The sequence below is a fragment of the Arachis hypogaea genome, chromosome 11 (assembly GCF_003086295.3).
Source record: "Arachis hypogaea cultivar Tifrunner chromosome 11, arahy.Tifrunner.gnm2.J5K5, whole genome shotgun sequence".
Classification (NCBI taxonomy): domain Eukaryota; kingdom Viridiplantae; phylum Streptophyta; class Magnoliopsida; order Fabales; family Fabaceae; genus Arachis; species Arachis hypogaea.
Window position 1 is genome coordinate 74834899 of NC_092046.1, and position 13436 is coordinate 74848334.

The window sequence follows — 13436 nt, forward strand, 5'->3', positions numbered from 1 at the left end:
GGAGGTCTTCCTCCTTGGGATTCACGTCCTCCACTCCCCTTGTAGGTTCGGCCATGGTGCTTATGTCAATGGCCTTGCACTCTCCTTTTGGGTTCTCTTCTGTATTGCTTGGGAGAGTACTAGGAGGGATTTCAGTGATCCTTTTACTCAGCTGGCCCACTTGTGCTTCCAAATTTCTAATGGAAGACCTTGTTTCATTCATGAAACTTACAGTGGCCTTAGATAGATCAGAGACTAGATTTGCTAAATTAGAAGCATTTTGTTCAGAGTTCTCTGTCTGTTGCTGAGTAGATGATGGAAAAGGTTTATTATTGTTAAACCTGTTTCTTCCACCATTATTAAAGCCTTGTTGAGGCTTTTAATCCTTCCATGAGAAATTTGGATGATTTCTCCATGATGAGTTATAGGTGTTTCCATAAGGTTCACCTAAGTAATTCACCTCTGCTATTGCAGGGTTCTTAGGATCATAAGCTTCTTTTTCATAAGAAGCCTCTTGAGTACTGTTGGATGCAGCTTGCATTCCATTCAGACTCTGAGAAATCATATTGACTTGCTGAGTCAATATTTTGTTCTGAGCCAATATGGCATTCAGAGTATCAACTTCAAGAACTCCCTTCTTCATAGGTGTCCCATTACTCACAGGATTCCTTTCAGAAGTGTACATGAACTGGTTATTAGCAACCATGTCAATGAGTTCTTGAGCTTCTGCAAGCGTTTTCTTTAGGTGAATGGATCTACCTGCAGAAGTGTCCAGTGACATCTTTGATAGCTCAAATAAACCATCATAGAATATATCCAGGATGGTCCATTCTGAAAGCATGTCAGAAGGACACTTTTTGGTCAACTGTTTGTATCTTTCCCAAGCTTCATAGAGGGATTCACCTTCTTTCTATCTGAAGGTTTGAACATCAGCTCTAAGCTTGCTCAGCTTTTGAGGAGGAAAGTACTTGGCTAAGAAAGCCGTGACCAGCTTATCCCAAGAGTTCAGGCTGTCTTTGGGTTGAGAATCCAACCATAATCTAGCTCTGTCTCTTACAGCAAAAGGGAAAAGCATGAGCCTGTAGACTTCAAGATCTACTCCATTAGTCTTAACCGTATCACATATCTGCAAGAATTCAGTTAAGAACTGAAAAGGATCTTCATATGGAAGTCCATGAAACTTGCAGTTCTGCTGCATCAGAGAAACTAATTGAGGTTTCAGCTCAAAGTTGTTTGCTCCAATGGCAGGAATGGAGATGCTTCTTCCATGTAGATTGGAATTAGGTGCAGTAAAGTCACCAAGCATCTTCCTTACATTATTATTATTTTCGGCTGCCATCTCCTTCTCCTGTTCGAAAATTTCTGAAAGGTTATCTCTGGATTGTTGTATTTTAGCTTCTCTTAATTTTTTCTTCAGAGTCCTTTCAGGTTCTGGATCTGCTTCCACAAGAATGTTCTTATCCTTGCTCCTGCTCATATGACAAAGAAGAAGGCACAGAAAAATAATAATAATAATAGAGATCCTTTATACCACAGTATAGGGATCCCTTTGTGAGTGGAAGAAAAGAGGGAGACAAAGAATGTGATGTAAAGAAAGAAACACAACTGTGAGGATGGCAGAGATGTGAGATGAGATGTTAGTAAATGGATAAATAAATAGAATAAGATGGGAGAGGGAGAATTTTCGAAAAATATTTTTGAAAAAGAGTTAGTGATTTTCGAAAATGGTTTTTGAAAAATGTTAGTATTTTTCGAAAATTTTTAAAATCAAAAATAAAAATAAGAATAATTAGTTAATTAAAAAGAAATTTTTGAAAAAAGGGGGGAGATATTTTCGAAAATTAGAGAGAGAGTTAGTTAGGTAGTTTTGAAAAAGTTAAGAAACAAACAAAAAGTTAGTTAGTTAGTTGAAACAAATTTTGGAAAGATAAGAAGTTAGGAAGTTAGAAAAGATATTTTGAAATTAGATTTTTGAAAAAGATAAGATGAAAAGATATTTTTGAAAAGATATGATAGAAATTAGTTTTTGAAAAAAAGATTTGATTTTTAAAATCACAATTATTGACTTGATTCATAAGAAATCACAAGATATGATTCTAGAACTCAAAGTTTGAATCTTTCTTAACAAGCAAGTAACAAACTTGAAATTTTTGAATCAAAACGTTAATTGTTATTGTTATTTTCGAAAATTTGGTATAAAAATAAGAAAAAGATTTTTGAAAAATATTTTTGGAATTTTCGAAAATAACTAAGAATTTTGAAAAAGATTTGATTTTTGAAAAAGATTTTGAAAAAGATAAGATTTTCAAATTGAAAATTTGATTTGACTCATGAGAAACAATTTGATTTTAAAATTTTTGAAAAAGTCAATCCAAATTTTCGAATTTGATGAGAGAAAAAGGGAAAGATATTTTTTTGATTTTTGAATTTTTATGATGAGAGAGAAAAACAACAAAAAGACTCAATGCATGAAAATTTTGAATCAAAACAATGAATGCATGCATGAATGATATGAATGTCAAGATGAACACCAAGAATACTTTGAATGTCAAGATGAACATCAAGAACATATTTTTGAAAAATTTTTTATGCAAAGAAAACATGTAAGACACCAAACTTAGAAATCTTTCATGTTTAGACTCTAAGAAACGAAAAATGCACATGTAAAACAAGAAAAGACACAAAACATGAAAACATCAAGATCAAACAAGAAGACTTACCAAGAACAACTTGAAGATCATGAAGAACACTATGAATGCATGATATTTTCGAAAAATGCAAGGTGCATATGCAATTGACACCAAACTTATAACATGACTCAAGACTCAAACAAGAAACAAAAAAATATTTTTGATTTTTATGATTTTCTAAATTTTTTTTTTGGATTTTTCGAAAAATTAATTGAAAAAGAAAAATAAGGATTCCAAAATTTTTAATATGAATTCCAGGAATCTTGCATTCTTAGTCTAAAGCTTCAGTCCAGGAATTAGACATGGCTCACTAGCCAGCCAAGCTTTCAATGAAAGCTCCAGTCCAAAACACTAGACATGGCCAATGGCCAGCCAAGCTTCAGCATGTAAATCAGACATGACATGCCTGACATACCCTACAGTCGTATAACAGCTGATGGTTGGAAGCCTCAGTCCAAAAGAATTTAGACATGGCTTTACAGCCAGCCAGGCTTCACATGCTTCATGAAACACTAGAATTCATTCTTAAAAATTTTGAATCTAAAATTTTTTTCGAAAATAGGTGAGAAAATTTTGAAATATTTTTGAAAAAAAATTTTTTTTTTTGAAAAGAAAACAAGAAAGAAAATTACCTAATCTGAGCAACAGGATGAACCGTCAGTTGTCCATACTCGAACAATCCCCGGCAACGGCACCAAAAACTTGGTGCTGTTGCTGGATCAAACTTGGCACTGATGTTACCGGACCAAAAGCTTGCCGAAAACTCGAACAATCCCCGGCAACGGCGCCAAAAACTTGGTGCACGAAATTGTGATGTCCAGGCTCGAACAATCCCTGGCAACGTGAGCAACTTGGTACGCGTAATCGTGATTACACTTTAATTATGTAAAATTCATGGCTCTTTCTTTCCCTGGCAATGGCGCCAAGAACATGGTGCCAATACCATGGTTCACAACTTCGATGCAACTAACCAGCAAGTGCACTGGGTCGTCCAAGTAATACCTTACGTGAGTAAGGGTCGAATTCCACGGAGATTGTTGGTATGAAGCAAGCTATGGTCACCTTGCAAATCTCAGTTAGGCAGATATAAATTGATAATGGTGTTTTCGAATAATATATATAATAGAATAGGGATAGAAATACTTATGTAATTCATTGGTGAGAATTTCAGATAAGCGAATAGAGATGCTTTTCGTTCCTCTGAACCTCTGCTTTCCTGCTATCTTCATCCAATCTGTCTTACTCCTTTCCATGGCTGGCTTTATGCAAGGGCATCACCGTTGTTAGTGGCTACATCCCCTCCTCTCAGTGAAAAATATGCTCACATGCTCTGTCACAGCACGGCTAATCATCTATCGGTTCTCGATCATGCTGGAATAGGATTCACCCTCCTTTTGCGTCTGTCACTAACGCCCAACAATCGCGAGTTTGAAGCTCGTCACAGTCATTCAATCATTGAATCTTACTCGGAATACCACAGACAAGATTTAGACTTTCCGGATTCTCTTGAATGCCGCCATCATTCTAGCTTACGCCACGAAGATTCTGGTTAAGAGATCTAAGAGATATTCATTCTAGCTTATTTCATGTAGAACGGAAGTGTTTGTCAGGCACGTGTTCATAGGGGAGAATGGTGATGAGCGTCACACATAATCATCACCTTCATCACGTTCTTGGGTGTGAATGGATATCTTAGAAGCGAAATAAGATGAATTGAATAGAAAACAGTAGTACTTTGCATTAATCTTTGAGGAACAGCAGAGCTCCACACCTTAATCTATGGAGTGTAGAAACTCTACCGTTGAAAATACATAAGTGAAAGGTCCAGGCATGGCCGAGAGGCCAGCCCCCATGGTGTAAGAACTATGCGTTCCAAGATGTTCTAAAAGGACTAGTAAAAGGCCCTATTTATAATAAACTAGCTACTAGGGTTTACATGAGTAAGTAATTGATGCATAAATCCACTTCTGGGGCCCACTTGGTGTGTTTGGGCTGAGCTTGAGTGTTGCACGTGTAGAGGTCTTTCTTGGAGTTGAACGCCAGCTTTTGTGCCAGTTTGGGCGTTCAACTCTGGTTTTGGCTCCTTTTCTGGCGCTAGACGCCAGATTTGGGTAAAAAGCTAGCGTTGAACGCCAGTTTACGTCATCTATTCTTAGTCAAAGTATGGACTATTATATATTGCTGAAAAGCCCTGGATATCTACTTTTCAACGAAATTGGAAGCGTGCCATTTCGAGTTCTGTTGCTCCAGAAAATCCACTTTGAGTGCAGGGAGGTCAGAATCCAACAGCATCAGCAGTCCTTCTTCAACCTCTGATTCTGATTTCTGCTCAAGTCCCTCAATTTTAGCCAGAAAATATCTGAAATTATAGAAAAACACACAAACTCATAGTAAAGTCCAGAAATGTGAATTTAACATAAAAACTAATGAAAACATCCCTAAAAGTAACTAGATCCTACTAAAAACATACTAAAAACAATGCCAAAAAGCGTATAAATTATCCGCTCATCAATTATATATCCCAAAACCTTCTCTATCAACTGTCTCTTCACCTACTCTTCTTCTATCTTAGCAGTTGATTCTACAATCCTTCTCTCATACTCTTAATTTGGCTCACCCAAACCCGACGGTTGTCCAGAAGCATTACCAAATATTTGGATGGGACATGGTCTAGCACCTAAGGCATGAACTCGTCTTGGGTGCTCCTTTCCAAGAACTTGTGCTAGCGAATCATTTTGTGAAAGGTGCTTAGAGGATTCATCTTGCCTCTCAACATCCACAATTGCTTCTTACAAATATACAAGAAATTAGAAAGACAAGATTTAAAATTAGCACGATATATACAGTAATCTAAGTATAAATTGTTCAAACATTACTTACACTAACAACACGCGCATCAGGATGGATATACGAACCATTTTTTTCTTATGAGTGATGATAAACAACTCTCCTCTACCAACGGGCATTCCTTGTTCTTTCTCCTATATCATTGATATCAATACAATTATGTAAATAACAACACCATATCAGGAAGATTAATCAAAATCTCAATGCAAATAATTACTTATTACCACTTCGTCTTTTTTTCTTACCAATGTTTTGGAGCCCCCAATATGTTTGACAAGTTTATTGCTCATATTTAAAGCATTTTATTTACACTTTTTCTATGAACAAATAACAGAATAAATATAAATGAGAATGGGATGTTGAATATAAAATGTAAGGGGTATAATATGTATACACATGTTTGTTTTTGTGGAAAAAATAAAAAATACCAATGCTTACCTTTGTTTCTTCCTTTTGGCGATATTCAAAGAACCTTTTCCATTCATTTTCTTCTATTCCCGACGGGCAATGCTTAAGATTTTTCTTAAAAGTCCTTGTTTCTTTGTAACACTTATGATACAAGTTGTGTCTTGTATCCTTCCAGTTATTTCTTATCCTTTGCATAATTTTGCACTTTATTTTTCCTCCGGCATCATCCTCATAGTGAAAGACCCGCTGCAATTAATTTCCATTGTCATTAACCAAAACCAACTAACAAGCATAAGACTGGTAATTTGAAGAATATCCACAATCATTATAGGCTACTCTAAATTGAAAAAATATAACACTCAAATCCAGTACAAGTAGTCGCAATTACGTACAAGATAGAAATGCTGAAATAAACATGTGGAAAATGAAATTTGAAAATTTAACCAGCCATATAATTTACCCATGCAAAATGTCTTACCCAAAAAAAAATTTTAATACTAAAATTGCTTAAAATGTTGAAGCTAAAAGATGTACCTTAATCATGTCGTATGCATGTTCCTTCTTAGCTTTGTTCACGTGCTTCCCACTCTCTTCACATATGGAAAAGTTTGAATAATCAGCGTCCAAACTCCCTAAAAAATCACTGAATAGTCCAGCTACCTGACCAATTGGTTGCAACTCTTTGTTAAATGGGAGTATTATCTTTGTATTAGAAGGAAGTGCTATAGCCTCCTTCACACTCAGCTTAGACCCTTTTATCACGCCGTCCTCTAAGAAGTGTACGAAAAAAAAATTACTATCTATTCATTGCCCAAAAGAAAAATAGAAGTAAAGGACTTTCACTATGACTTTTTACAAAAATAGGAGGAAAAAATATACCGATGATAGTATGTAATTTATACCAAAACAGTTTTTCTTTTTTTTTTTTAAATTTAGATTAAGAACTTTAACGAATTAAATTTGAAAAGTTGACTATTTTATAAAATTTATCATCTATTCTTTTTTTCTTTCCAGGTCAGATTTATTTCTTTCTCTTTTTTTGAGTTATGATTATTTTTATTTTATTTGGGATCAGATATAAGAGAATTTTAATAGGAATAACACTAAAGCCTATTACGCATAAACGGTCTAAGGCCTAATGTGAAGTTTACATGTTGCAAGAATACTAGATGCCCAAATTTTGTATTTTAAAAAAAAAAATCGGTGCTAGATCTTCCCAATTCCAAGTGATTTGAATCTTTCATAACTATCTATCATAAAATATTTTTCTCGTTTTAGTTTTTCTAGAGAATTATTTTTTTTCCTAAACAGGTATTACTAAACCAAAAAAGTAGTGAATGAAATTAATACAAGTTAAGGAATAAAAATAGAGAATTTCTTTTTCTTAAAAAAAAGTTTAACAATTTAGACAAATAACACGAGAGGTTCATCTCTAAACTAGAGGAATTTGGATAGTATACATTACTTACTACTGAATGATATTTAAAAGAAAAATAAAATAAGGTAAAGATAAGAGGAGCAAAAAAGTACCTTAACTTTGGAGATTAAATTTCAAATCCAATATTTACTTGGTTGGTCTCAGTTTCCGATTGATGGCTGTTAACAAGTTGTAAGAAGTGGTTATTTTGAGCAGCATAGTGAAAGGGTTGTTTGACGCTTAAATATGCTTTTTACATAAATTTGGACTCTTTCAGTTGTCACACACGGTTATCTATCTCTGACTCCTTAGTGGTACTGTGTACCAAAATGCATGAAGCTTGAGAATATATAAAAAGATAACAATATATTTAACATGCCATGGAAAAAAATTAATTCAGCAAGGGTTTAACTCATGTAAGGGTTTGAAAGGGAGAAGTCTCTCACCTGATGAGATGGACGTTCACCTTAGGTGAGGGTTTGAGAGTTATAGAGATGTTGGAGCGTATGGAGAAAACAGAAAATGCTTAGAATTAGGAGGAGATCACAACAAGATTTGACCTATGGATTTAACGTTAACCATTCAAAGAATTTATTTTTATTTTTAGATCACCTTAAATTTGTATTATAGCTGTATCCCTGTTCCTTTATTGTCGTTCCAAATCTCTTATGAAGTTACGGGATAAATTTAAGAAGGTTAACTATTGCTTCTTTTAAAAATTATATTGAACCACTTGGATAATTTATATGAACTTAAACTGTTAGGCTAAAAAAAAGTAGAGAATATCGGTTTAATTTCAAATGTTTGTTGAACTAATCAGTTATAAAAATCTGTGCTTCTCAAAGGTATATAAACGTGTCACTTCAATTTAATAAACTTTACTGATAAGCAATAAAATCAGTTTACACATTTTCAGCACAAATTATTTCGCAAGCATCACACACCTATCTGGTTCTCTTCTTTTTGTGTTTTTCTCTAAAGATTTATTTATATTCAACTTTGAACTGTTTTCTCTAGAGTTTTTTTCGGCCTTTATAAATAGTTTTTACATAACAAGTATACACACTCCCTATGCACCTCACCTCCATAATGGGTTTATTTCTTCGTGCTTTAATGATTTTTTTATCTTATGAAATTATTTTGGTTTCACATGATGAATTTGTTTTTTTTTTTTTTCAGATTTTTGAAGGCTTTAATTTTCACACTAATAGACAGTTATATAGATCTTCAACCAGGTAAGTAAATATTTATCTGCATCTCATGTATGTATTATTTGATACCCCCATTTTATAATTGTTCTAATTTTAATCTAATTTAAATTAATTTTAAAGTATTGTTTCACCGCTACTGAAAATAGACCGTCTTGGACACTATATATTTTTCTTTCTTTAGCAGTAGCCTTCCTCTTAAAAAAGACATAATTTTTTTATTTTCATCATCAAATTTATAAAAAAATTAGAATGTATAAAATATTAAATATGTAAAAGAAATTGTCATCTCAATGATAAATATTACAAATCATAATAAACGCTACTTGATAAATTAAATTTTTTACCAAAACAAAGATACAACTAAAAAACATGTTCACAACAACAGACTCACAAATGGTCAAATCGATTTTCATAAATATTTCAAAAGAAGCCATAGAAATTAAAACACATCAACCGCATAGTAAATTTTCTATCTTCAAAAATGATTTCACCAATAGCCATCAAACAACACAAAACCCAGAAATAAAAACGCCACTAATCTTCAACGGGGAGCATGACAACGCAGAGACTATGGCGATTGGCGATACGACGACGATCGGCGATACAGCAGTGACCGGGCGAAGCGGCGAGATGGCAGCAACCAGACGAGACGGCGGCAAGCGACGAGACCAAGACTAGACTATGCCGACCAACTCAAAGCCTCGGACAAACGATAACCACGAACGGTGGCCATGACACCGTTGAAGCAATCGGATTTGTGGAGGTTTAGTTTTTCAACTCTGGAAAAGGCATGTTTTGTGGGTGACGAGACCAAATTTGAAAAAATTCACGAAAGGAAGGGATTTTGGGGGAAGGGGGATGCGCTGGGGTTTTGGGTTTTTTTTTTTTGTTATTTTATTAGTAAGTGTATTTATTGTGTTGTGGGCCATATTTTTATTACATTGCCATTTCTTTAAGAGGTATTATAATTTTTTAAGTTATATAGTATAAATAAATCTTTACCGAACAAATTAATTGGAATAGACATTATATATAATGATAGAGATGAATAATAATTATTTTTATGTTATTTATTATATGTTAAATTATATTTAAAAATGGTATAGAATTAGAAAATATATAATTTCATATAATAAAATAATAATTAAAAAATTCAAATGATACTATTTTAGATCTTGTATTTTATATTGGGTAGTGGCTGATTGTAAAATAATATTTATTGATTTGAAATTATAGTTTTTTTTCAAAATAAAAATAAAAATATTATGTTTTGAATTTAATTACTATAATTTGAAACATGAATAGAATGGTTCTAATAATACATTAATTTTAAAAGATGTATGTATTTATGTAAAAAAAAGTTAAATTTATTATTTTGGAAATATTGCTATTGGTCTATTTCATTTATTAAAAATTTATTTATTATTTTTTGATAACAACAAATTAAAAATTTAGATAAAAAAATTTACCATAAAATGCTAAATAAACAATAATTAATTCCGTCCAGAAAAGAAATTGAAAAAATCCTCAATATTTACTCTACTCATTCTTCTACTGGTTAAATGCGTTAACAATTAACACAAATAACAGCGAAACTTACAATACTATATTTCTAAGCCGTATTGGGTTCCACAATTAAATGAATGGAAAATAATTCTACCATGCACATAGTGGGATATTGGTGGGTGAGAGTGGGTTAAACTATGTTGGAAGATGAAATAAAAGAAAAGCAAATAAGACCGAATACACAGATATACGGGAATAATTCATATTTAACAAGGATTTTTTTCATTATAAATAAAAAGAATATTATTTTCCCAATAAAAATATGACTTCCTGTGTAGTGGTGTGTATTCCTATGTACTATGGAGATGATGATAATGATTGTTATTGTCTGTTGTGAAGCTTAAAAATTTGAGTTAGCCATTTTTTTTAGAATTTGAAGTAGAGTTCGTCGGGGTCAGACGAACTCTATAAAAATTATAGAGTGTGGCGTACTTGCTCTAAATAAAAAAAAATTGTATTTGAAAAATTAAAGTTGAAAAATGGGGTTTTAAGAAATAATTATTTTTTAATTTTATTTTAGAAAAAAATCCTAAAAAAAGTTAATAGGACCGAATAATTGATTAATTAAAATGAAAATTATGTTTAACTGTATTAAAATAAAATACAATACAAATATGAAGAAATCAAAAAGTACAGCAAAAAATATTAACAAAAATCTAAATAAATTAGTCCTAATAAAATTACCTTAATCTAGAAACTACACTTTCAACGAGAATATATTTGTGAAATTCTTTACTAGCAAAAATCCGTTCGTCAAAATGGCGCCGTTGCCATGGAGTTGCAAATGTGTGCCTTATTATTGGTTATTGTGAATATTGTGAATAAATTTACTTTTTCGTTTCTTTGTTAGTTGTTTCTAGTTTTAGGAGTTTAGTTTCAATATTCCTTATTAGTTTTTGTGTTTTTATTTTCTCTTGATACTATGAATTCTCACCCCTTTGGCTACGATATTGGTTCAAATTATGTAGGGAATGGAAGCTACAATGCGAACATGCATCAAGGTTGGGACAATCAAAGATGGGAGGAGCCACAAGGATTTGTTCAACTCTCTTGGCAACAACCCTCCAATGTACTATGAGCAAGAGCCATTCCAGGACACATGTCAATTCAATAACTATGGTAGACCCCTTGTAGTTACCAACAAGCCCCACCATATGCATATGAACCCCCTCCTCAACATAGCTTTGAACCACCATACTCACAAGCCCCCTACTACCAAACACCCTCATATCAACCATATCAATCACCCTATGAGCCATATGAACCATACATAGAACCACCCCAATTCCAACCCAATTACTCCCAAGAACCACCACCTCCATATACACCATGTCCATATCCATCAACCCAAGAGCCATATGATCCTAATCATGTTATTCAAGAGGGACAAGAGTCAAGGGATCGTCTCAAGGAAACACTGGATCGATTTCAAGCAACCCTTCATCAATTGGATCAAGTGGGAAATCGAAAAGTACACGAAGCTCTCATGGCTAAAGAATCTCAACTCGAGAACAAAGGATTGAAGTGTGTTGTGCAACAAGTGAAAAAGATGGAGAGTGTTGAACCACCATACCCTTATTATGATGAACCACCCTCTTATTATGAACCTTTCCTCCCAAATAATAAACCATCATATCCACCCCAATCTCCAATGAATAATACTCTAAGTGTTCTTTTTCAGGGGCAAAGAGAGATGCAAAGGACGACACAAGAGTTCATAGCTACCTTGACCGAGGTAGTAGGTAACTTAGCCTCTCTGCGCTTCGATACTCAAAGCACTCCCATGGCTACATATGGAGAATCATTAGAAGAGCGTAGCATGAAGGAGACACTAGAAAGTCCGGTGGACAATAAGAAACGTGATTTTGTATTGGAACAAGTGGAGGAATCCGTAATAGTTGAAGAGGAAGAAGTGGTTGAAGACTTAGGAGACGCTGAACCTCCATGGGAATCTAGAGTTACAGAGTATTCCTCCAAAAAGATTGAAATTGATGTCAAGAAGGCTAGTGCACAACCTCCATGGCATATTCCCTATGAAGACTTAGACAGGATAGATCAAGAAGCAAGTTCCCTTGGTGATGAGGATAATGAATCAAGTCCTCCTAGTGATGAATCTACATCGGCAAAAGAACTACGTGAATATGAAGACCCTTCTCTGATTGAGTCCGAGAATCTTATGGAAGCGGAAGTCCTTCGGAAAGGGTGGACGGGAGTTGAGTACGCCTTGTCAAGAACGTTGGAGACTTCTCCACCTAGGTTGCTATCTACTCCTTCATTTGAGTTGGTAAGACTTATCGCTATTCGCTTTACTGTCCCACTTGAGTATGGTATTCTTGAAACGAATGGTCAACTTAGGAGTCTTTGTGGCATTAAGCGTAAGAGAAGAATGTTTAGTGGTTGGAGTTGCAAATCAAAGCTCATCAAGGTTGAGACTTCTAGAGCTAAATGCAAGGGTGGAACTAATGATCATTTGGTTAGATCTAGGAGAAGAGTTTGGTATTGCATTAAGAATTCAGACTGTTTGCCACCCAGTTGGAACAACGATGAACAACTTACAGAGGGGTGTAAGAATAAGATTTGGAATTCGGGCATACAAGAGGATCAACTTTGGGAGCTCAAAGCTTGTGGGAAACTTCATCAAGGCTTGGTGAATTTATTTGGAGATGTTGAAGCTTATTGGAAGTCCAAGCGTTGGTGGAATTGTCAAGATGAGTTCAAGCACAAGCCACCATGACAAGGAGCTCACCATATGTCCAACTTAAGGACTTTAACTAAAAGTGCTAGGTGGGAGACACCCCACCATGGTAGATTCTATCTAATTTCCTTTTATTTATATTAGTAATAAGTTAGATTTTCATTTTTAGTTATGTTTATTTCTTTTAATTCATGGTTTAGTTTCTTATTAATTTCTGGTTTTAAAAAAAAATTTACACTTGACGCGTATGCGTCGATGACGCGGATGCGTCATGTGTCCGTGCGTAATAGTAATAAAATAAACAGAGAGTTGTGCTGGAACGACGCGAGAGGGGTGCCTAGCGCACAAGCCAACCCACGCGTACGCGTGCCTCACGCGTACGCGTCCCATGCTAATTTTTCAACCCACGCGTAAGCGTCAGTGACGCGTACGCGTGGACATGGAATTCGGCATAAAGAGCGAATTGACAAAAAGTTAGGCTGCCACTATGCTGGAATCGCGCGAGCAGTCACGCGTACGTGAGACTGTTGCTCACGCGTCAGTGTGCATGTTTTGCCACCCACGCGTACGCGTGGGCGACGCTTACGCGTCACATGGCTTCTTCAGTTTTCACGCGTACATGT

General features: G+C 34.6%; 1 non-coding gene across 1 annotated transcript; it reads left to right on the forward strand.

Annotated features, from left to right (window-relative positions):
• Window positions 1-814: 814 nt before the first annotated feature.
• LOC112725454 (small nucleolar RNA R71) lies at window positions 815-922 on the forward strand. Its single transcript, XR_003164562.1, has one exon. It is a non-coding gene; the product is annotated as a small nucleolar RNA R71 (small nucleolar RNA).
• The last annotated feature ends 12514 nt before the right edge of the window (window positions 923-13436 follow it).